This window comes from Triturus cristatus, chromosome 4_1, assembly GCF_964204655.1.
Source record: "Triturus cristatus chromosome 4_1, aTriCri1.1, whole genome shotgun sequence".
NCBI lineage: Eukaryota > Metazoa > Chordata > Amphibia > Caudata > Salamandridae > Triturus > Triturus cristatus.
In genome coordinates this window covers 1,148,404,647-1,148,428,334 of record NC_140585.1, presented here as the reverse complement: position 1 = coordinate 1,148,428,334, position 23,688 = coordinate 1,148,404,647, and the positions used below count along the sequence as shown (strand labels likewise).

General features: G+C 46.7%; 1 protein-coding gene across 1 annotated transcript in view; it reads left to right on the top strand.

Annotated features, from left to right (window-relative positions):
* Positions 1 to 4,379: 4,379 nt before the first annotated feature.
* The window catches only part of LOC146856225 (volume-regulated anion channel subunit LRRC8D-like), a 61,917-nt gene continuing 42,608 nt past the window's right edge, over positions 4,380 to 23,688 (top strand). The window contains exon 1 of the mRNA XM_085654287.1: positions 4,380 to 4,650. The gene's annotated coding sequence lies outside the window, so the exon portion shown is untranslated. The remainder of the gene's footprint in view (positions 4,651 to 23,688) is intronic.

The window sequence follows — 23,688 nt, the reverse complement described above, 5'->3', positions numbered from 1 at the left end:
CACTACATCATGGGTGTTCCCCTGAGCTGCACAGGAGACGCCAACGGATCTTCCAGATGGTATTCCCCAGAGAAAGTCCTTCTAATCTATAAACCTGCAGATGGTTCAAGTGTATCCAATGGTGCTGCTTGTGGTCCAGACTCTGGATCTCCTAAAGGAACTCTTTGTAAACAAGATTGATGTTTTTTTAAGTTATATCTGGATGTGGTCCATCAAGTCCACAATGCTCCAGATGGGTCACATGTTCCAAGGAGCCTTTCTAGTATCCTTGGTGTGAAGACCTTGTCACTCAAATTCTGCAGATACCTTATGTATCCTAATGACTCAAACCTGGTGATGACGACAGACCTTCTTGAAGATATCCTCTTGATGAACAGCTACTTGTCCTGCAGCAATTATGAGAGGTACAATAGTTCAGAAAACCTGAATAAAACCACTCAGAACAAAGCATATTAATTGGATTTGTGGCCCCCAAACAGCCCACAGCCACAGGAGAGATGTGAGAATGTTTTGGCAAATCGGGGTCGACCTGTTATTAGGTCTGCTTTTCTCAATGGGCAACTTAACAGGAAAGTTCCTGCCACTCTATAAAAAAGAAGTATTGGGACCCTCTGCCACTCACAGATAGTACCCTAAGGGTGTTTCCTCAGATGGACAAAGACCCTCACCCACCAAAGTGGCATACTTCGTCATCCGGCTCCGCCCAGTGATGGCACTAAACTGAGGTTCTGAATTACACAGATTCTTGACTCCAGTTTTTATTTCTGTGACAGTAAGGTACTAATAAAATTGCCTATGTAATATACCATCTCTTATGCATTTTTAATGTATTAGGTTCCACATACCTGACCAATAGGGAGCAATATATGTCCCCTCAGAGAGAGATCTTTTGGGAGCCCAATGTGTGGAACCATGGTAACCCGGTGAGGAGGGGCCCTATGGTGAAGCATGCCACTTTGGAGAGTGTCAACCTTCGGCCTTTCTTGGTAACCCCTTAGAAGGGGTTAGGGATTCCAGTATTTCTCTATATGAAGTGTCAGGTACTTTTGTGATAAACTGTGTGTTAGGGAGGATGCCCCTCTGATGATTGAAAAACATACCTTACCTCACTCTGCCCCTCTGTGGGTTGGTCTCAGTGGATAGCTCTCCGATATTAGAAAGAGGACAAGTGAAAGGGGAGTGATGGGGAAGAAGTCACAACTGTGACAGAGGAAGCCTAGAATTACTTACACTACATATCATAGCCACTCACACCCCTCATTATCTTTATCACTTACAAAACTATTAACCCTTTAACGCGTGGTTGTGGTGCTCATGCTGACATTTGTTTAATTGACCATTTCCTATCATCCATCTGCACAGGAAGAGACATCACTAAATTTCTCATCATCCATTTGCACAAGAAGTGGCCTCACTGGTTTCCCATACTGCCTGTATTAGCCATGCCAGAACAGCCAACTTCCATATTTCCCCAAGGGGGCTGAGCCTAAAAGACATGACATTCAAACATGAAAAAAGATATTTCAAACATGTGCTATTCCAATAAGTGACCTCACCGGAAATGCTGTTATCTGTAGCACTATGGAAGCCTCTGGCCAAACTGAAAACAGGAGGTTGAAGTCTAAAGGAATTACATGCAGTTTCCATAACAGCTACTCAGCCATTCACAGTGAAAAGTGACATAATATATTTTAGCTGAACTCAGAACTTATTGGAATTGATCAGGTAAGAAGAATGGACTACTTTAATCCCTACCTACCCTGCATGTTCCCTCTCAGAACTTCTTGGTGCTCAATTCTTTTCTCCTTCTTACTGCCTTTGCTTCCTCTTTTCTTCCTTCCTTCTTCTAGTCTCTCCAAAAAAACACCGGCTTTCTCACCATTCACTGCTGCTTCAGCTATCTATCAAGTCCTCAATGCCATGTTCTTTTCTCCCTCCCTTTCATTCTTTGTACCATAATGTTCTTTTCTAGTTCCCATCTTATTTCACGCTCTTTTCTGTGCAGCTTCGTTTCCTCCTTTTCTTCAGGCTCCAACCCTCTTCATTAATGTTATATCCATGTAAGTACATGCTGCCTTCAGATATGCCAACAAAATGGCTCAGTGAGTTAACCCTCACCACTCTCATCACCTGTGATCTGCAAGTCACAAATCTGCATAACAGCATATGGCCAACTTATATCTTTCCATGGTCGGTTATTGTAGGAAATCTGCTTTTGCACATCGTTCCTGTCCTATTTCTCTGCTAGACACTCACTGCTGATAGTTTGACTCTGCACATTGAGAGACAACTGACTGGTTTCCCTTTGCATGCATTTTCTTTATGTTGTTGTATACTGTTGACTGTATTCAGTTTCTCAGCCACAGGCGTGCAACCTGCTGATTCCTTGCAGGAGAGAGTTGCAGATCAGCTGTTTTCACTTTGCTCAACCTCACAGGGATCTGCAGAAGAGAAAATGGGGGTGATGACCAACTTCCTAGGAGGCCCAATTGAAGATAAGAAAGGAATGTCTTTTAGTGAATATTCATAGGGATTGGCAGGCCTAGAATTTAAGAGGAGAAATATATATTTTCATGCTGTCCTCCACTGAAGCCTGGGGTCAGAGGTTACCAAACCAGTTTATGTGAGTCCATTCTTGGTATTCAATGAGAGAAAACCAATATAATTCGTCTAAAAAAAGAGCAGCCCAGTTTTTAACGTTACTAGTTTAAACATTTTTTAAAAAGCTTGAAATGACCATTGAGATAGCCAGATCCTTGCCATAAACGAAAGACTGTTGTACCTTATAGATGTGGGGCATTACAATAGGACGTTCCTTCCCCACCGCTACTAAGAACCACTTCTATTGGTGTTTCAGTGGAAGCTTTGGATTGGAGGCAGGCATGCTGCTGCAGCCTATCATTCGCTCGAGAGCCTCAGAAACATGGACCTTCTGAAGTGGAGTGGGGGAGGATGGGGTGGGCAGGATAGCTACTGGGACCATACAGGAGCAGAGCTAGAAGTCTGAGGAGACAGACACATGCAGGTTTGAATGGAGCAGGACATGGGAGTGGATCGAATCTGCTTGTAATGTGACCGACCACGCCCAAGACTTGTGTGTTTTATCCTACAAAAGGTTCAGTGTCAACTGATTTCCCGAATGGCTCAGCCGGAGGAACATCAAAGAGCACCCAAGGACCCCCCTCTTTTGAAGCAGACGAGTCGTAACCGGCTGGGACTTCACTTGGTGGAGATTTGTTTTTGGAACAGGAAAGTGAATAACAACACTACCTTACCCCCACTGTGAACTGGTATCCAGAGAGAGGACTCTCCCACGGGCTTTGATGTCAGTACCAAGGACTGTGATGGAAGCAGAATATTTGAGGGAGAGGAGGGTGCTGTCGACTGGCTTATGTAGGTCGAGAAGACCAGAGCGCCTATCTATTTTGGAGACATAAGCCAGAGACACCCCTACACGAACTCTGTGAAGTTTGGAAGCTGTGAACTGCACTTGCCGGCAGAAGACGACTGACTCTCATCCTGCCCCTCCGACCTGACAGAAGGCTGGAGGAAGCCTAGAGCTGGAAGCCTTGCTGTGTGACTGGAGAAAGAAGAAGCCTCCAGTGGCCATTTGTGAGTACTGCAAAGGAAACGTTGACTCTTCATGTGGACTGGGGGAGCCATGTGTAATGGAAATGTCACTTTAACAAGCTATAACTTTCCAGGGACAGATTCAGTTTTGTCATTTTTTTTTTTTTTTTTGTAAATACTTTTTATTGAACATCTTGCACGTTATGACAATAGCTTTACATCTTTGCATCATACGAACTGCATTGTTACATCTTCTATATTGGCATTCCCAACTTTCTTGGCTTTCCCTCCGTTTTTCCAGCTTGTTTGATAGTCTTACAGTCTGTTCATCCCCATCCCTGTATGCGCGGCCCATCTACCCTGCTGAGTCACTATCCTCTGAATCTGGGTCCTCAGACGGAGGGGGTTCACAAATATTCCCTCTGTACGCATTCCATCCACCCCAGACCTTCCCCCACTTTTTTGGGCACCTCTGATGAATATACACTGACTTTTCCGCCACCATTGCCATATCCATGTCCTTACACCATTGAGTCAATGTGGGGCATATACTGGATCCCCATCGTTGGGCAATGTTGCGCTTAACGATCGTCATGCAGTTTTGTCATTTTTGTTCCTATTTTAATAATATAATACAATATTTTTAGATATTACTAAAGTAGTCTGGTAGCTTTACTGAGATACTTTCTTGATGCAAGCGTTGTGCTGATACTGTTAACCATTAACACACTTTCTCAGGAGTTGCCTTCTGTCTCAGCCCTGCCCTACTAGGGAGTGGACAGGCTGACTTAGAGAAACAGTGTTTACCTAACTGGGAGCTGGTTTTGCACAGTGGTGGTAGGACATGCTCCCACTGGGCAACCCGGACACTTTTTCACGTGCCACTCTTTCCTCCTGCTCTTCGGGCTCCTACCCTCACCATTAACATTGGATCGATGTTAAGTACAGACAATCTTCAGATGTGCCAGCAAGATGGCTCAGCGAGTTAACCCTCATCACTTTCATCTGAGGTGATCTACAGGTCACAAATCTGTGTCCAGTAAGGCCAACTTCCTCCTTACAAGATCGCTTATGGTGAAGGTAAGTGCCATTAAAATGGGTATTAGGAACAACTCTAATTTTTAGCAGTGCGTCATACATAAATGAATTGTATAAAAACAAATTATTATTAATTTTGGTGTAACATTAAGATAGCAGTAAGTAGTTGGTAGTGACGGGAAATTAATGGGGAAACGTGACAATCCGCTTGGAGAGATTACTACCAGTGCTTAATTTGTAAAACATTAAGTGCTGGTGCCCAAAGTTTCTCTTAGAAGTTTGCCGCCTCCGTTGCTGAGTTTCAGGCTTACCGAATACAAAGGCTGCTTATCCTTGCTCCCACTTTTCGCCAGTTTGATTCGCCATCCTACACTCTCTGCCCTTTTATTTCACTATTGCGGGTCCTTTTTCACCCCCGCTTTCCACATCACTCTTTTCCCATCGTTCTCTACCCTCATCTTTCTCTCTTTTCTGCCTTTCAACCTCCAGTTCTCGGCCAATTACTGATGACGAAAAACAAGTGCCAGAGCCCAAGAAATGAAGTCCTGGTGCCCCCACCTGACGCCAGCAGCTCAAATTAAGCACTTACACTGCGCGGTCCTAGCAGGTGCACTTTCGGCAGCTGATTGCCAGCATGCAGGAAGAGTAGCGCGGGCGCGGACTAGGTCTCAGAGTAAAACCGTTCACGGCGGACTGGGCATGCATTCGCTGGTTCATTCCGAGCACAACCTCGCTGCGCCACAGCCCAGCAGCCGTGAGCCACTCTAATGCGCGCACTGCAGGCCTCTCTTGCACATGCAGCTTACCTACAGGATGCCTTCAAGCACCGGACCCTCACAGGAATTGGAGCCATGGCATAGATCCGCAGAGCTTCGCTTCCGCGCCCTTGCGGTGTACGTGCTTCCTCTAGGTGCTTTGTTTACTCTTTGGCTGCCGTTGCCGTCATTCAATCCCAGAGCACCTGAGCTCGTGGCAACAACCACCTGCGCCACAAGAGAGAGCCTGTGTATGCACCAACTGTGGTGTGAAGCGTGGGACTTCTTTAGTCTGGGCCTGTCTTGCTCCCTGTGTCCTTCCCTCCCCCTTTCCAGGGGCACAGCGCAGCGTCTCAGAGCAGAATCTTTAAAAAGATGTACCTGGCACCCTATTTAAAAAAACTGCCACTTTGGCAAGGCAGACTGGGTCCTAAACCCCCGACACCCCCCGCGGCCCGGAGCCACTACACTGGCTGCACCACTCATAGCTATGCTTCTGTAACTATATGACGACTTGGACTTTAATACACGTTTAAGGGACTGGCTAAAATTAATATGCAAACATTTTAAAATACTTAGACTTTCAGTCTTTGACGTACAAGGCGATGAGTCGGCTTCCCTGGCATACTGATTTCGAATTGTACAATGAAATGTATTGCCTCAGATAGAAAAATAAGCATTGGAAAGCCTAATAGGCCAGGCCTTGGCAAGGTGGTGTGATAGTTAATTTTTTTGTTATTGCAAACATGTGCCACAAAAATAGAAATTAGAAAGAAAACAAGCCGCCATTTGAGTTTGGTGGCCATGTATTTGCAATAAGGTTTTTTACATTTAAAAATAGTTAACCACTGCATATAATTTTAATAGAACAGTACAGGTGCTTCCTAGCAGGCAGGTGCACTTAAAACCCTTTAAAAAAGTTTTAATGCACATAGTAGAAAAAAATAATTTTTATTGGTGCAAAGAAAAGTTACTTCTGGCTTTAAACTGCTGTAACCCGAAAACATAGTTTAAACATAGATAGATAGGTAGAAAAAGTAAAAAAAGGATTACATTCGGCAGCACTGCACCTGACACAGGTATGTACATAGACAAACCCCCTTGTGACCCTTTCTGGACTCTTCCCTACGCTACCCCTCCTTGCATCATCTCATACCTCTTTTACAATTCCATCCCCCCAAATTAAGCCTTTCTAAACCCTTCCCCTTGACTCTTCATCCTCCAACATCCCTTTTACTCATCCCAAGCCTCCTCCAAAACCAATAAACAAAAAAAATTAAATGTCTAAATCCTTCCCTCTTCTATTACTCCACTATCATTTCAAAACACATAACAGACTAACAAGTCCACCTCTCAAATTAATTTCAAATTTGACTGTACTAATTCACCACTAATCCTTTATCGGTTTCGGAGTAATGTGCTACTCGCCGAAAAAGAGCTTCAACGCCTCATCAGGGGTAGAAAATGCTATATAAATGCAAACCTTTTTCCCTCTTCTATCCCTCCGCTATCCTTCTCAATCCAAATAACTGACTAACACATCCACCACTCATATTACTTTCATATTTCACTATACTAATTCTCCACTAATCCTTTATGGGTTCTGGAGTAGCGTGCTACTCGCCGAAAAAGCGCTTTGATACCTCGTCAGGGGTATATAAATGCAATTACAATACAATAATATACAATAAAGAATAGGAAAAAAATCACATACAAATTAAAATATTGCCCCACCAGCACTGGCACCGAAGTACACTTCTTTTCGGTCAGATGTGCTCAGGCGATCACTCACTGTGCAAAAAAGTCAGTGACTGAGGCGAGCTGATGCTATGAGTGAAGATGGCTGATCCAAACCCCTTCAATATAATTATGGATATATGTTTTTTTATTTAAGATTTTTTCTTAGATGCAATGATGCATCCATCGGAAGAGCTAAAGGTGTCTCTAGCCAAACCTAATAAATACTTCCTTCAAAAGTTTTGGCTGTAAATACGTCATTGACCACCTCATGGCTGCAGAGCACTTTAGGTGACGGCAAAGTTCCTTCATTCCGATGCCCCGAAGAAGACAGATTTTATTCTAAAAGCATATCTATTTATAGGTAAAGTTTTCCACGTGTGGTAGTCTGTATTGTAATTAAAATGACCAGCTAGTTTAAACATCGGTCAAAACCTGAATGACCTCTCAGTTGTAAAATCGTGACCAGTGTAAGCAGTGCTCTAAGTAGGGTGAAAAATTGGGGGGTCTCAAATGAGGCCGTGGCCTAGGAGCTCAGGGGCCCCTATAAGAGGCAGGGCCTGTGAAACTAATGGTGTAGACTAATACATGCGGATTAGAGCACTGTACCCTACAAATTCAAAGAGAGCCTTCAATTATAAAGATCATATTTGGAATCAGAAGGCACCATCCTATTAGTGGTTTTGTCCTTAGTTTGTTAAAAGGCAAGTACCAGGGCCCTTCTCAGGAGCCCACTGCAGCTTGCACGACCCATCGCTTCTGCCAATGCTGCAATGACAGAGCCAAAATAACTAATAACCATCACACCCCTACAAGTGTGACAATTTAGACTATTCCAGGTCACTCAAAGCTCTAAGAATGGTGTTGGTGGAAGGTATTATTCATTTTTAATGTATATTGAATTGCTAAACACTGTGGTGTGCTCATCTAAAAAATTAGATAAACAGCTCCACCATGTGATGGACTGCCATAGCAGCCGATGTTGCGAATCAAGTGTCAGGGCTGAACACCGGAAACCACCGGCTCAAATTAAGCACTGTCCACTACATTCATATGAATGACAAGAACACATTGGGGAAAAATGTTTTTTTCCTAGCTAGCTATACCCCTTGTTTTAAAAAACCTATGCCACCTTCTACATTTAAGTTGCTGATTGTATTCCAAGCATTTAGATGTTGCCTAAATATTAAAATGTCCAACCTTATTTCTGGCCACAGCTCTCCTTTATTATTTATTGTTAAGAATAATGTTTTACACTAAGTACATTTATTTAATGTATTTCTCTCCCCATTTGAATCACTGCAAAATGCTGGTCTTGGGATGTTGGTGTCTGTATGCCCAGTCCAGTTTTGAATACGCGATAACCCAATACAGCTTGAATGCTTGGCAGCTCTTTAACCATTCAGGGAAAAGAGGTGAGGGGTTGGACAGGTACTGAAAAAAAACACATTATTTGTATTGTTTTGCTCTGGTCTCAACCCTGCATGCAGACAGTGCAAAGTAAATTGCTTTTGGTCTTTAGAAAAAAAAGGGCAGCTGGCCTTCAAGCCTCATTTGCCTTCAGAGGGGCATTCTAGCCTTTCTCAGGTTGGGTCAAAGTTGCAGTTGGAGGCAGAGGAAAGGAAGCTGTCCTTCTCGATACCTGTGCATGGCGGGCCTCTTCAGAAGGATGGACAGGACCCTGTGGGACCCAGGAGCTGGACTGCCTAAGGCAAAGCTTTGTTATTGGGACAAAAAGCAGGCAGATTGCCCGTAGCCACCATGGTCCTAAGAATTGCTGAACTACCTCCACTATGCATCAAGATGCAGGTGACATCACAATACATCAGGCTTTAGGGCCCTCCATAGTATGAGTCACCACTCATATAGATTACAGACACCATCAAATCCACACTGGACAAAATGCTGCATTGATTCTGTTAGACCTCTCAATGGCATTTGACACGAACTTGCATGAGATCCTGCTACGACGTCTTGCCTACATAGGGGTGGAGGGGAAGGCTCTGGCCTGGCTGAGGTCCTTTTTAGAGCACAAGGAACAGCCCGTATGGCTCAAGCCATTCTTATCCGAAGCCAAAACCATCACATATGGAGTGCCGCAGTGCTCAGCCCTGGGCCCCACACTTTTTAACATTTATATGACGCCACTGGCATATCTTATCGACTCCTTTGGCATTTGGGTGGTCCCCTATGCAGATGATGCCCAACTTCTGCTGACCTATAATAACAATGAGTCAGAGAGGTCAAAATTAAAATTGTAGCCTTGATGGGATGGCTCAAAACTAATTCCGTACAATACAACCCAGAAAAAATGAAGGTCCTACTATTCGGTGTCAGGGGCATGGCCAACCTGTAGACCTGCTCCTCCTCCCCCCCCCCCCCCCACTGAGCTGGCCAGGAACCTAGGGTTCCTTATTAACACACACGTATGCCTTAACCCCCAGATCTCAGCTGTGATCCAATCTGCATGCCGGATACTAAGGATGCTGAGGACATTTCTAAAACATTTGTCTTGGGAAACCCAGAAAACAGTGGTACAGGCATTGATCCTGTCCAGGCTGGACTATGCTAATGGTTTATACATAGGACTCCCATTTTTTAAGCCTTCACAGTAGGTCACTCGGCTCTTTATAAAATCAGGCCCCAAATACTTACATGAAAGGTTGACTACATACTTCCCTCAAAGATCCCTGCGCTCACAGTCCGCGTGTCTGCTGACCATCCCCTACACAAAATGAAAGAGGTGGGGTGGCTCGGTTTGATCGGTTCTGGCTGCTAAACACTGGAACAAACTTCCTTCCCCTTCAGATGCATACCAGAGAAAAAACTGTTCCACAAACAGCTAAAAACCAATCAGTTTAAAGAATAAGGTGAAGAAGATCCTTCTACTGGCCTTCTACCCTAGTGTCGGGACACTCTCACAGTAGCTGAGCGCTTTACAAAACCCTTCATAAAAAAAATAATAATAAAAAAATTAAAAGGTGACAAAGACAAGCAGGAAGGTGCCCTTGCCCGATGACTGTAAGTGGTAGTAAATTGGTGATGTGCTGCAGGTCTACACATAAAGGAATACCAACCATGATCAGTGACACAGGGGAAGGTGGAATCCACATTTTTTTACCAGGAATGGGTCCTGTTCCATCTTTGACCCTTACCTAAGTCACAAGTCAAGAGATTCCAAGCAAGGGGCTCTTGTTGAGACCTATTGTGAGTTGACTCCTTGAGTTTAGGAGGAAGGACCCTCCCACTGCCCTCACATATACCCATAACACCTCACTGCCTTTTGTGTACTACCCCCAAGCAAGAAGGGAGACACTTCTGGGTAACAGAGAGGGATGGTAGTGGTTGCACTATACTTAAGGATTATAATACTATACTTAAGGATTATACTATACTTAAGGATTATGACTATACTTAAGGATTATAAGGGCCCCAGACTATATTTAAGGATTATAAGTGCCCCAACAAACTGTTTAAGACACCAATTGAGAGCCATCTTTGAGGGGCTAAGATCAGCATGCCACACCAGCCTTGGTAAAGCACTCAAGACTTTAAAGATCAAGGAAAAGAGCATACCACTGCCAGAAATCCCACTAAATGCATGGAAAAAAGCCATAAACAGACAAGTCCGCAAAACCTAATTCGATCTGGATCTTAAATCCCTTCCTTATAGCCCCCACCTAGACCCGCTGAACAGCTCCTACACGGTAGGCAAGGCACAACCCTACCTGCATGAGGCCCTGACACCACAAGCCAGAACCAAAATCCTCTGCATGAGACTGTGTACTCTAGGAATCACCGAATTTAACCCCGCATGGGGTTGCAAGGGGGAAATTACAGCTGCAGACTATGCCCCTACACGAGAGAATCCTGGCTTCACCTTTTATGCTGCTGCCCCTCCCGCACGAACGAACGTCGTCGACTTCTCAGCCCAGTCTGCATCCCCAAGGGAATCAAGATATGTCGCGAAGCATCAGCCTTGTGCTTTTCTAGAACAACCACGATGACCTTGGCGAGTCTTGGGAAATTCATTCATCTGATTTAGAAAGGCTTTAAAGGCAGCAAACGAACACAAACAAACCAGGGCCACCAGCGAGTTATAACAAGGGGGACAATGCAGCCTCCCCTCAAACGAGGGAAGAGCCCTGATCCTATTCACCCGTCCTACAGAGACCGCACCACATCAATGGCTCTAAATGGAAGGGACAAGGAGAATGATCCACAGACTGCTGTAGCAGAAAACCGCTAAGGCCGACACAGCTGTCTAAAAAACTCTGTGCAAGGACTTATAATAAAGACTCTGTGCTGGCGGCCCAAGTGGGTGCAGCGGAGAAGGGATATAGTACTTGAACAAAAAAACATTTTAACCGGCAGCCTTCATAGTTTTAATGTGATCAATTTTTCATTTACCAATTTTATGCTTTTTTACTGTAATGATTTTAATTAATTGAACAGTTAATAAATAATAGTAGTAGTGGTTGCTCCATTTTCAAATTGAAGGAGAGTAGACCAACGGGGGGGAGAAAGAAAGAGAGGCAAAGGGAGAGAATATAAATGGATGATGAGTCAGATATTCTATCCTCTGATGAGATACTTGGAGTATTTGTTAACTCAGCTTTCTGGATGCACGGTGCTGTTTAATACACATCTCTTGGGTGAGCTTACCCTGCCGCCAGCAAAATGGATTACAAGACACTCTGAATCAGGGAACCCTAATCCTTTTCATGGAAAGACAGATCAGAGAGTAGATTCCAGCCAGCTGCATGTCATAGCCTCTATTTCGGAGGTGCTTGAGAATAAGGATTCCTGGGCCCTGATAATCATGTGGAGGCCGAAATATAGAATGAGTCATGATGCAATGGGACCCATAAGCTTATGTATAATACACACGGGATGGCCAGGGGAAAAAAAGAATTCCATTTGAATACGTGGAGCCTAATTACATATACTGCTTCAGGGGCACAGCAGGAGTTGGCAGCTGTTTTTGCAACCACAGGGCACATTGGTATTACAGAAAGATCTGGAAATGCATTGTATTATAAAGCTGGTACAGGGACAATACACTGGTGGGAGGAGCACCAAATATGAGGTGGCATGGAGGCCTCAGAGAGTCCACAGACATCCTCCTACAAGCAGGTATAATCACTGACTGTGCCTGCCTGCAATGGGATCTCTGCCCCTCTTATCAGATTGGGGCTGCTGACAGTGAGAAGCAGGATTGCGTCTCTGTTCCTTACTGCTACAATCTCCCAAACGCAAAGACTTTCTTGTTTGTGTCTGTGCTGGGGAGAAGGTATTCTATGTGTTACCTGGTACACTGTCATGTTACGCATCAAGTGCACCTGATGACAGTGCCTTTGGCACAGAATAGGACTGTGTGATGAATGTCTATCAGGCACCTGGTCAGGATGTGAGCCTGCTTCTGTACAGGGCAGAGCCAAACCAAACAAGCATTGGCATAGCCAATAGATCTCGCCTTTAGGACTTGTAAGTGTTTAGCCATGCAGCACATTACTACGTGAGAGCTGTTGGCTTTGTCTATATGTTTTAGCCATGTTGTATAGCAGCGTGGCTGAAAATAAAGGGAAAAAAGTGCTATTGTGCGGTCAGCACTGGCCATATCATACCACTTTTCTTTCTTTACTTTTAGCCACTGCTGTCCATGGCTAAACAAATATACAGGTTAAGCAACAGAATTAAAACTAATAGGGGCAGTCAAAAATGGCTTTACTATATAAAGGCAGTCATTAAGTAATGTAAGGAACATCTACCCTTCTGTGCCGTTTCTGTTCACGCTGTTTTTGGGATGCTCGTCTATACTGAATGTATGTATCTATTGTGTGCATGAAAAGAGTGAGGGTTGCCCTGCCACTATTCACGATGCACAGGGGTGGTCACAGAGCTGCAGTGCACAGGGCGAGAGTGCTGTATATTTCATTCATTTAACGCTGCCCCCAATCTGCAGCTGGAACGGGGGCAGATTCTTCTTTGCCGGGAATCGAGTGCAGCGCTACAGAACATGGCACAGAATCACACAGAGGGTCATTGAGCATCTGGGATCTTTCCTTGAACTCCATGCTTCAAACCAGTACCACATCTCTGCGAGACCTGTTAGAAGAACAGGGCAGATTCACAGCACGCTTTATAAAGTAATTGGGAATGTAATCCGTTTACAGAGACATGGGTGCTCTGAGGACGGGTGCCGGGTTGGTACCAAGGAGGTTCGTAGTAGAACTCCAGGCTGTCCTGTTTGGAAGGCACCATTCCCTATATGTGCCCATGGATTAAAGTGTGTGGGGGGGTTTGGGTGGCAGCATGGATGAAGAGCGGCTCTTACCTTGCGCACAATTGCCGATCAGAATGGGACACTCCTCCAGCACCCCTTGTTATATTCTTGTCTTCTCCTTCTCCCTGCTGCTCAGCCTGTGTGTGTGATGTCATCGGAATGTTCGTGAATGCATGGTTTGAAGTGTGGTCAGTTTGAGCATCCAGCTGCTCCCGGTGGGGCCTTCTTTACCATCTAACTTATGACTAATAAACCTACTTAATTATACCTACTGCTACTGGATTACTTACCTGCCAAAGCCCTTTCTTCAATGTAACACCCCTCACCCCGGCCCACCCTTGCAAGCGAGCTGCTAGGTGATTTCAGCAGCAGTGATTTTGGTTTAAGTACTGGTAGCCCAGTAATGGTCGGTGCTTAATGCTAGTAGAATGGTAAAATATATATATTTCTTTGCTTAAAATTGGGACAGCATTCCATTTTAAAAGTTGAGTGAACTATACCTTCAAAGAAGGATTCAATTATAAGATTCTGAACCAGGAAAGCAAATAAACTGTGGTACGTTCTTTTAGTAGCCAAACTAGAACTGGGTCAAGTAAGTGTTAATAGGTTTAAGATGGACCACTACATTTACAACAGTTTCAAGGAAAACAGGCTCCAGAGAGAAGACGGGTAATGATGTGTAGGAGAGTAGGGTCTGCTATCCTATGGTCACCCCAAATTTTTGCTTTTTGCTTCACTGGTTTATGACATATTGAGGCTGTGGGCCTGCTAATCAGACCCCCAGCCTGCTGTTCTCTCTAACTAAATTGACACTATGCACCCTAGGTGCATAACCAATTGGAAGTGGATCACCCTGTGAGCCCCTGTACCAGTGTACACTAGGTACCCAGGGCATTGGTGTATCTAAGGCCTGCCAGGGGCTGAAGCATGTATTATGCCACCCCAGGCTTGGCCTAACAAATTTGACACAACTGGCTGATCACTCAGCTGGGGTAAGTTGGTGTAACCACCTCTTACTTAGGTGTAGTATACCTATACCTAAACTTAAATGGGACACCTGGTAACCTATAAGTCACTCCTATGGCAGGCCTTAACAATCCTGAAGGCAGAGTGCTTGGTTCCATGTGAGATGGTGCTCTGGCATGAGCTGAGCCTGTCTGCAGTGGACGGAACAACTTCCTTCTACTGTTTCCAGATATCGTCATACCATATACTCTTAAGTGCATTATGAACCTCGCGGTTAAATGCTATCTTTGGTTTGGCTTTATCAAAACATGTCGAGTAAGGTGTCATACGAATTGGAATACTAACCCCTCGCCAATTCTGGCGACGGGGTTAGCATTTCACCCTTCTAGAGGGACACGACATGTACAGTACCTGAAACCCGGGTAAAATCAGACATAGCCTCAGCTCCACAAAATGGATGCTGCCACCACAGACACAAGTCTTCCCTCCTGCTGCTGGGAGTCCTTCCAGCTTGGGAGACGTGGACAAAGGGTTTCCTGCCAGGGGAGGTGCGAGCACCACCCCAGACAGGAGTTTGTGTATTGGTCAGGTAGGGCTTGAAAGAAACCAGACATGCCTGAGGCTCACAAGGAGCCTCGGTGCATATGCCAGTTCAATCCGGTCCTGGGGCACACCAGCCCCGGACCTGGGGCGAGCTGGACAAAGTATTGGGGGTGTAACCACCCCCCTTCCTGGTCCCACCCTTAGGGAGGGACCTAGTAGGTAGTCCGGCCCATAGAATCCGCTTAAAGGTAGGAGCTGTGTCCTAAGACTTCAGACATCCTGGAATCAACTTAGCTACAAGAAGAAGACAGGAACTTCGACGCTCTGCCGCACAGAGGACTGAAGGAAATCTCCCCTGTGGTCAGGGAGTGACCACCTTGCTAACGCAAGCACCATCCAGCGAATCAACGTCTGCTTTGCCGCCGCCTCCCGCCGGAGCCCGAGCCCAGAGACTGACAAGACCTAGACCTCCAGACCTCTCACCGCCCGATCCACAGTCCCTGAAAAGAAGGAACCCGTGGAGGCACCGAGACACGTGGAGCCAGCCATCTTGAAAAGACCACGACAAGCTGCAAGCGCGACAACCGAGGCTCCCTCCAAGTTGTGCTTTGGGTCCTGAGAAGCCCAACACCCGAGCAGCACCTGCCCTCCAGCATCTCCACGATCTGCGTGGGGCCCCTCTGCATTTTGCCACTCGACGCGCCTAATCGGTTGCTGGCCCGTTGGCTAGTGGCCATCTTGGTGACGAACTTCAAGAACTACACTGCTGGTCTGGTTGCTCCAGACTGGCCCTTGCTCCCCTCCAAAGGAGCAGTCCCTCTGACCTTGCTGGTCAGAGCCATCAGCTTATTTCGTTTTCCACAACAATTGCTTTTGCCAAGGCTTGTTTGCTTCGATCAAGTCGCCAACACCGCCGACAGCGAGAGCCTGCGTGGGACAGCTCGTGAACTGACTCCTGGACGTCGTCGACCTTCGGGGACCACGTGGCTGCAGAGACAAGCTGTACCTTTCCTCCTGTTTGCACCCGACATCGCCTGGTATCCACCTGGTGCCACGCTGGTCACTGGCTAGTGACTGTGAACACTGTCCCCTCTGCTTACAGGTCTTCTACAACTCTGATCCACCCTTGGATCCACCGCATCTCTTCCGGGCCGACCGCCTGCAGCACCTTTGTCTTCAGGCTCCATTGAACATATAGAAGAAACCCGACGCACTTCGAGACCTATGCACCCGCTTCCTGTGGGTGAGGTAAAGCTGGCACTCCGGTGCCCAAGTGTAGAGTATCATCTCTAGTGTCTGTGTTTCCAATCTTGAGTTCATAGTCCATCCGGAAGATCCTTTTTGCAGTAACTTTGTAACTTTTACGCACCTATTGAAAACCTATGGGAGCTCGCGTGTGACTATTTGCTCTGCACACGCAACCCGTGGACCTCCTGGTCACTAACTAAAGTTAGCTCCTTGTAGGCCCAGCGATTCTAGAGGCCCTAGGCCTTTTCCCTTTTCTGTTCGTGGTACTTATACCACTATTTTAGTATATGGTTCGAGTGGCCACCAGGGCCTATCCATATAAAGTGCAACTTCTGTGTATTCTAACGTATTCTTGTTTAACAATTTGTGCTCCTGTGCTCATAAAGAGTCTAGGGGTTACTTTGAGAAATAAATACCTATATATTTTGAATATATATCTGTGTGGTGTCCTTTCATTGGTATAAAAGGGGGTTACATTTGGTAAAACAGCCTGCTTCACACACTTTAACGAGTTTAGCCTCAAAGACTGCTTAGCCTACGCTACCACTAGGGCAGCTAGTCTGAAAAGGTTGACTTACAACCACACCATAAGGATTGCTTGGCATGGTACAAGGTGGTCACTTTAACTAGTGAACATCATATACCAGGCCAACTTCTCACATGATGGATATAGAGACCACTCATTTGGGAGGGCATATCTGTTTAGCAGTCACGGATAATCCCTGCATTACAGAAGATATCTTTTTAGGAGAAAAAAAAATGTGAAGAGGCTCAAACTTTATGACAAAACTGTTTGTGGTGATAGCATACAACACCAGCTAAAATAATAATGATCTCGACTTGCAAGAAGCTTGGTTTATTACAGAACCCCAACACTCTCATTTGACATGAAGATGTCCTTCTACGATGACCCCGGGGCTCTATCACACATGGGTGCACTGCCCTGATCCGCACCGCAGACTTGATGCAGCCGGCACAGACCAGGGCAGTGTTCCCTAGTATACTGGATGTGATGTTCCCAGCGGAATAGTGTATTAGTCTATGGCAGACCGGCTGTCTGAAGCTACCAGTACGCCTTGCACTGGAAAAGAGGTCATATACGGAGTAGCTACTCACAGAGGCGCAACTAGAGACATATTTCGGGGGGGCTAAGAAAAAATATCGGGGGGGGCTAAATCTTTTCGGGGGGGCTGAATCTTTAAGCAATAGGCAGAGTGGAGCTGCAGGGTCTCTTAGAAGGGGTGAGCAATAGGCAGAGTGGAGCTGCAGTGGCTCTTAGAGGGGGTGAAACAACAGCGAGGCCTCATTAACATGCAAATGGTCTTTTAAAGACCTGTGAAGTGCTCGGGTGAGGCTGTGTGTGTTCCCAGGAAGCTGTCTCATCTCGGGCTGCCACACATGACGGGGGGTGGCGGAAGCCCTTTGAGTCCAATGGGTGTTGCGTGCCTGGCTACTCAGAAAAAAGGTGAAAAGCGTTAGCCTACCCTACTACCTCGAAAGAATGTCACCTCAAGGCGCTGAAGACAGTTGCACGTGGATTTAAACACCCCTACTCCTATTGAATAAGCTCTATGAAAACATGAACACGTTTTCAGATGCAGGCAATCCTGTTGTATTCAGTTTCAGTAAAACAATTTACTTTGAGTGCCCAGGATATTTTTATTGTTCCATGCGGCACGATCGCACAGGCTCATCGGAATAGATTTTCGTTTTGGAGCAAACACGGCATCATGGATGGCACAGGATTCTTAACAATGAAACTCGTATGGTCGCCAAGGGTAAACACACAAATAACCGCCCTGTGAATGACCCAATTTTGAAAGAGATGCAAGTAGGCTAAGAAGTACAGATGAGGTATGCATCGACACTACAAGATGAACTGGGTCCCTGCTGTCCGTTCAGAGAAGCGGGCGAAGAGGGGGATGAAACGGCGAGGGAGTGCTGAAGGGCCGCTTTTCCACAAGAATAAACCGGTCCTTGGAACTAGCTCCGAGAGGTCCATGCGCTCACCTCAGAGAGCCTGGTGTGGTTTATACAAGTGTGAACGGCGCACAAGCACAGGGTGGCAGAAAAGCGTGCGAGGGTGGGGGCATGGTGGAATCTACACCTGCCTTGACGCTTCAGGCTGCGGTTTGTCTGTTGCAATCCGACCGGTTGCGTACATGTTGCGGGTGCTGGGTGCAGGAGGTCTCTGCAGTAAGTCAGTCACTGATCAACAGTCTGAGGCAGTGACTGCACAGGCTGCACGCATTCACTGCTGCAGTTCTCGCAGTCAGGAGGCAGACGGGGATAGGCAAGCAGTCACCCGTGTCACAGCCACATCATGTGTAAATACTATTACATACCTGGCGATGCCAAGAAAATTATGGTGTGTCCGCTGCAAACGTCAAAAAATATAAATACTACATACGTCCGAAACCTCGTCAACGGGAAACATACTTCACAAGGTAAACTGGAATGGAGCGTGGTGTTTTTAAACAAATACATACAGTTTTCTGCAGCAACCACGTGGATTTGTAGCGTTCTAAAGAAGTCGTCACTGGACACAGATGTGCTAGTGGTGGCACGTGTTATCGACTGGGAGACTCGTCCTCTGTATACATTCAAGTGAGTGAGCCCTCGTGCTTCAGAAGTCACAGAACGCTAAGCTACCCTTCCACCAAAAACAAGCGCTGAAAGACAAGCGCAGCCCCGCGGCCGCGAAAGTTAAAGCGACGCTGAGGGCACCACTCAAATGGGTTTCAGTGGTGCGAGGCCGGAAGTCCATGTGTTGCGTTTACCTTGCGCGAGCGAACAGCGGCAGGCGTGATAATTGCTAACAGATGGTGGCCGCTGCTCGCTCCTGCAAGGTAAACGCCATACATGCACGAGTACTAATAGGAAACAGTGCAAAACATGCACGAGTTTCAAGTAAAGGCGGGAGCGATTCCAAGAGGTCACCCCAAAGCACCGCTTGCGCGCTGCGTAGGCGAGACCTAAAAACTGCACTAGGGATAATGGGTCCTCCCGGTAGAGGAAACCCAGGCTGCACATGTTTCATCTGTGCCTTTTGGCTCAAATACCAGGCGTAGAGTAAATGGTGTGCCCTTGTGCACCCAGTGATTGTTGCACACAATTGTGTTCCCCATCAGGCTATTTGTCGCCCTCTCCAGACAAAGTAACCTACGCGCTGATATTCCATGGGGCCTAACTTTGGGGACTCAGAAAGTATCTGGGTGAGAAACAACACTATCCTACCATCCTATGTATGTATATGTACAAAAACAAACCTGATCTCCCTTCCGTATATGCTGTCAAATGGGTATATTTTATCGCTAGCCATTTACGGAATACGCATCCCCTCACAATTTTATTCCTGCCTCCTCTCAGTGGCATAACAAAACTGGAGGGGGCCCCCGGCAAAGTACGTGGAGGGGCCACCCACAGTCCAGACCCAGTCAGGAACTCTCAGGCCAGAGGCCCGCCCTGTGCACAATGCCAGAGGAACAGGGATGCAAGTTGCTAATTTCTCATAGAAGGGACCAAGCCTAGGACTCTGTAGAAGCTCTTTTGCTGTACCCTGCCCAGGGAGAAGAAGCTACACTTACCATTGTGGAAAAGAGCTGGCCTATAACTAGGAGGACAAGAATGGGGCCAGCTAACCAAAGCCTGAAAAGTTCAATTGAATGAGCCACCAGGAGCCATGAGGACCTTGTAGATCGGCTGACTAAACCCAAGCCAAAGACATCTGCTCTATGAGAAGGGTCAAGGCCCTGCAGGATACATTCCAGGACTGCGAAAGTGGCTAGCCTGTGATACTCAACCCGCTGGGTAGCATGGCTAATTCTGTGGGAATCTATAATGTCTCTTTTAAAGCCAGAGCTGAATATTTTTTATCTTTTTACTCTAGGACATGATGTGGCAGGTCGTCCAAAACACGCCCGCACAACAGATCTGTAATCAGCCGCCCAGAACGCCCTCGGCTCCTCTTCTACATTCTTTACACTGGTTGCCAGTGAAAAAAAGAGTTACTTAAAATCTGCTGCTTAACCTATAAAGCACTTCAGGGAAAAGGTTCCCAACATCTCGGTCAGAAACTAAAGCGCTATCTTCCCACTAGGAATCTGCGTTCCAGTGATAAACAGCTGCCTGTGATCCCACGCATTTGAGTGCTAGATGTGGTGGCAGCGCTTTTTCTTATGTGGCCCCCACCATGTGGAACAGTTTGCCTTTCTCTCTTCGAACTTGCCCTAACTATACCAACATCAGGAAAGCATTAAAAACAGTACTGTTCGATGTGTGTAACGTTAATACAATGCCATCAATAAAAAGATTTATAATAAAATAAGAACAGTACGGTTCTAGATGTCATACACAGGCTTCAATTGACCCAGCGCCGAGATACTGCTGCTGGGGTGATTTGTGCACAATATGAAAATGTATTAATAAATAATAATAATGTGGTAGTTGGAACTGATCACCCTGGTTCTGGAACTGTTTAAACCCTCACTCTAGGAGGAGGAGCCAAGATGGCGACCGGAGCAGACGCTTGAGCGCCCGGCTCCGTCGGCCCTTGGCCTCGGACTATCATCCTGATTCCTATCCTCGCCGATTTTCGAGGTGAAACATGTGCGACGACGCGCTGTCCACGCCGCCGCTTCCCCGAAGTCTCAGCCCGCCCGGACGCCGGAGTTCTTGGTGCTTTTGTTTTCCGCCCTGGACCCCTGCTCCATTGTTGCCTTTGCCGGCCCCCTGGAGGCTCCGCAGTCACCGGACCCGCTAGCGCAAACCCGAGCCGCGCGGTCCCGACCTCACCTCACACCACAGACTGTCGCCAGCTGAGCCTGGGGAGGGACGGCCAGACACCTCCTGCACCCTGCGCCCGAAGGGCTGGGGCCGTAAGGTAAGCCCCGGTGCGGCGGGTCTCCTGCCCCGATCTGTGGACCGCGCTGTGGGAGGCTGCCGACCCCCTTCTTCCATTGCCTAGTCGGCTGCAAAGAGAACCCGAGGGAAGAGAGGCGACTGTTGGCTTTCCCTGTTGCGGCGCAGACCTGAGGGGAACTGACTCCTTGCTACGACCCCCCCCCTGGCCATTGTACCGTCCGGCGGTAAAACATGGCGTTGTTTGCCTGCTCGCGGCTGGGGGGTGATACTCCGGTCTTGCCCGCTGCCCGCGTCGCCCTCCCTCCACCAGACACCAGCTCCACAGTGCCGTCCCGGATTGCTGCCGATGTGGGGGTGCAGCTTCCGCTGACATGCGGCTCCGTTCTGGCTGTCCTGCGGGACTTTCGTCTACAAATGTGTGCTGGCTTGCAGGCGCTGAGTGAGCAGTTTGACTCCATGCTGTCGGCTGCGGGTCGTGAGCGCTCCGTTTGTCATCAACACGGCGTGGGTCTGCCAGTGCTTTTGTCCTCTTGCGGGGACGCAACGGCTGTGTGTGATCGTGCTACACTGGTGCCTGCAACTGGCTTTCCCGGCACCCAGGATCAATTGCTCTCCAGCTCAACAGCGGATACTTTGTTTCCCCGTTCATTGCTGCCGGCTTCATTGTTGCCTGCCTCACCGCGTCTGCAAGAGTATCCAGCTGAGCAACACCTAACATCCTCGAGGAATTGTTCACGGTGGCCTACTGCTTCTTTTCTGTGGAACTCCTGTACTTTACATGCCATGTCTGGACTTTATGTGGTGCACAAAGGGACCTCTACAGATGGTCGGCGGCCATTTTGTGATTCTACTTCACCATCTTCTCCCAAGCGGCCATATTGTCTTTGTCTGCACGGGATGCGGGGCCTTCATGTAGGGGCTGGCTTAATCTCAAGCCCGCGATCGGGCCAGGGCTAGACTGATTTATATCGCCATGGTTTCACGGATGGGCTGGACTGGGACTGGAACTGTATGTATATGTTGTGCGCACTCGTCGCGATCTGTCTTCCTTCATTTAAATTGTTGTGACAATTCATTTTCACACGACCGCTTTTGGTGTAGTGGGTTCTCAGTGTGTGGAGGCCATAGATGGCCGATGGTTTAGGGCGCTCTGATGATACGTAGGCTCCTCCCCACTTTCTTCTTTTTGGGAGTTTAGATTAGAATAGTTCTCTTCTTTTCTTACCCCCTTTATCATAGGTGTAATGTTTTTCTTATCTTTCTTTACTCTATTCTTACTCTCTTTCTCGTCTATATTTCGGGTTTATTGGGCGACAGGCACTATGCTGGGGGGGGGCAGGCCGTAGCCTCCGCATTGGTGTAGGGTGGGGGGGTAATTTACTGTTTTTAATTAGTTCTATGGGCCCTTTTTTCTTTTTATGTTTCTGCGCTATACTTGTTTCGATTCTGGGTCCGGGTGTGGGGTTGACTGAGTGGGGGCGGCACTGGAGGGGTGCGTAATTGCTCATGTGACTATCCTGTTATATAACTGCATTGCCCCACTGCCTGAGATTTTACTTCCATTGCTGTTTTAATGATGCTGCTGCTCTCCCGTGTGGTGAAGATATCGTGCGGACTCGAATCTCCTTGGTTCTTACTCTTCACTGACTTTTTTCCTGATAAAATTATTTTGAAACACTTTAAAATTAACCTTCACTTCTCCTCCCCCTGGTGTCAAGGATCTCTCCAGTGTATAATTCATAAATCGTTGCTAATCTTGGCCGTTGAAGCACAGGGGCCGTAATGTTTGTATCAGTGCTTAACCGTATCGTGGCCGGCCTGAAGGTTGTAGGCCCGTATTTGTTCTTTTAATATGCACGAATAAAGGTTTTCAAAAAATAAAAAAAAATAAAAAACCCTCACTCTACCCCATGAGTTTCAAGAGATATTGTTATTTGAAGGCACAGACGGATCATAACCTGAAACCCAAGTTTCTCAGTTACTTCTGGAATTTATTGGGTTCTACTGGTGCCCAGGTTCAACCAACCTCACCAACCAAGAACCATCAAAGTTCTCAGGTTCCCAGGCCAAGTATAGTGCCTTGCTGTGCAGCCACTAAAATTTGGGCTCAGGTCTCTGGCAGAGAAGGTGATATGGCATGATTTTGCACTTTTTAGATTGTGTCTAGTTTCAAATGTACTTTTACATACATGTAAATAAAGAACCTGCTATTGTTAAGGAAATAGCTCTGAGCAGACATTCAGGTTATTCAACGTAATGACCATGGTGTCTGAGTTACAAGCCCTCAATAGCTCCTTGGAAATAAACCTTGACTGCTCATCCTCACGGGACAGAAAATATCAAGTGCACAAAAGGAGTAACTGGGTTACTCAACTGGAGTTTGAAGCCCTTAGACGCCCGTGTAGCGAGTAGGTAACCACTGAAAACCCCAGGATGCAGAGAAAAGGCCTCACAGACACTTGTGAGTGATGATTCACTAAGTCTACCCCACATCAAACTCTTACCAGTATCCCAAGGGCACCAGAAACCCTTGGTTTAAGGACTTGCTTGTCTCTAATGGATGGTACAGGCCTTTATGTCTACTATACAGCCCAAGTAGGAAATTTATGAGCTCTAGGATACCAGTGAATGTAGGAAACATTCCAACTTAGATTTCAGTATATTTAAATGATATTGTGTTTT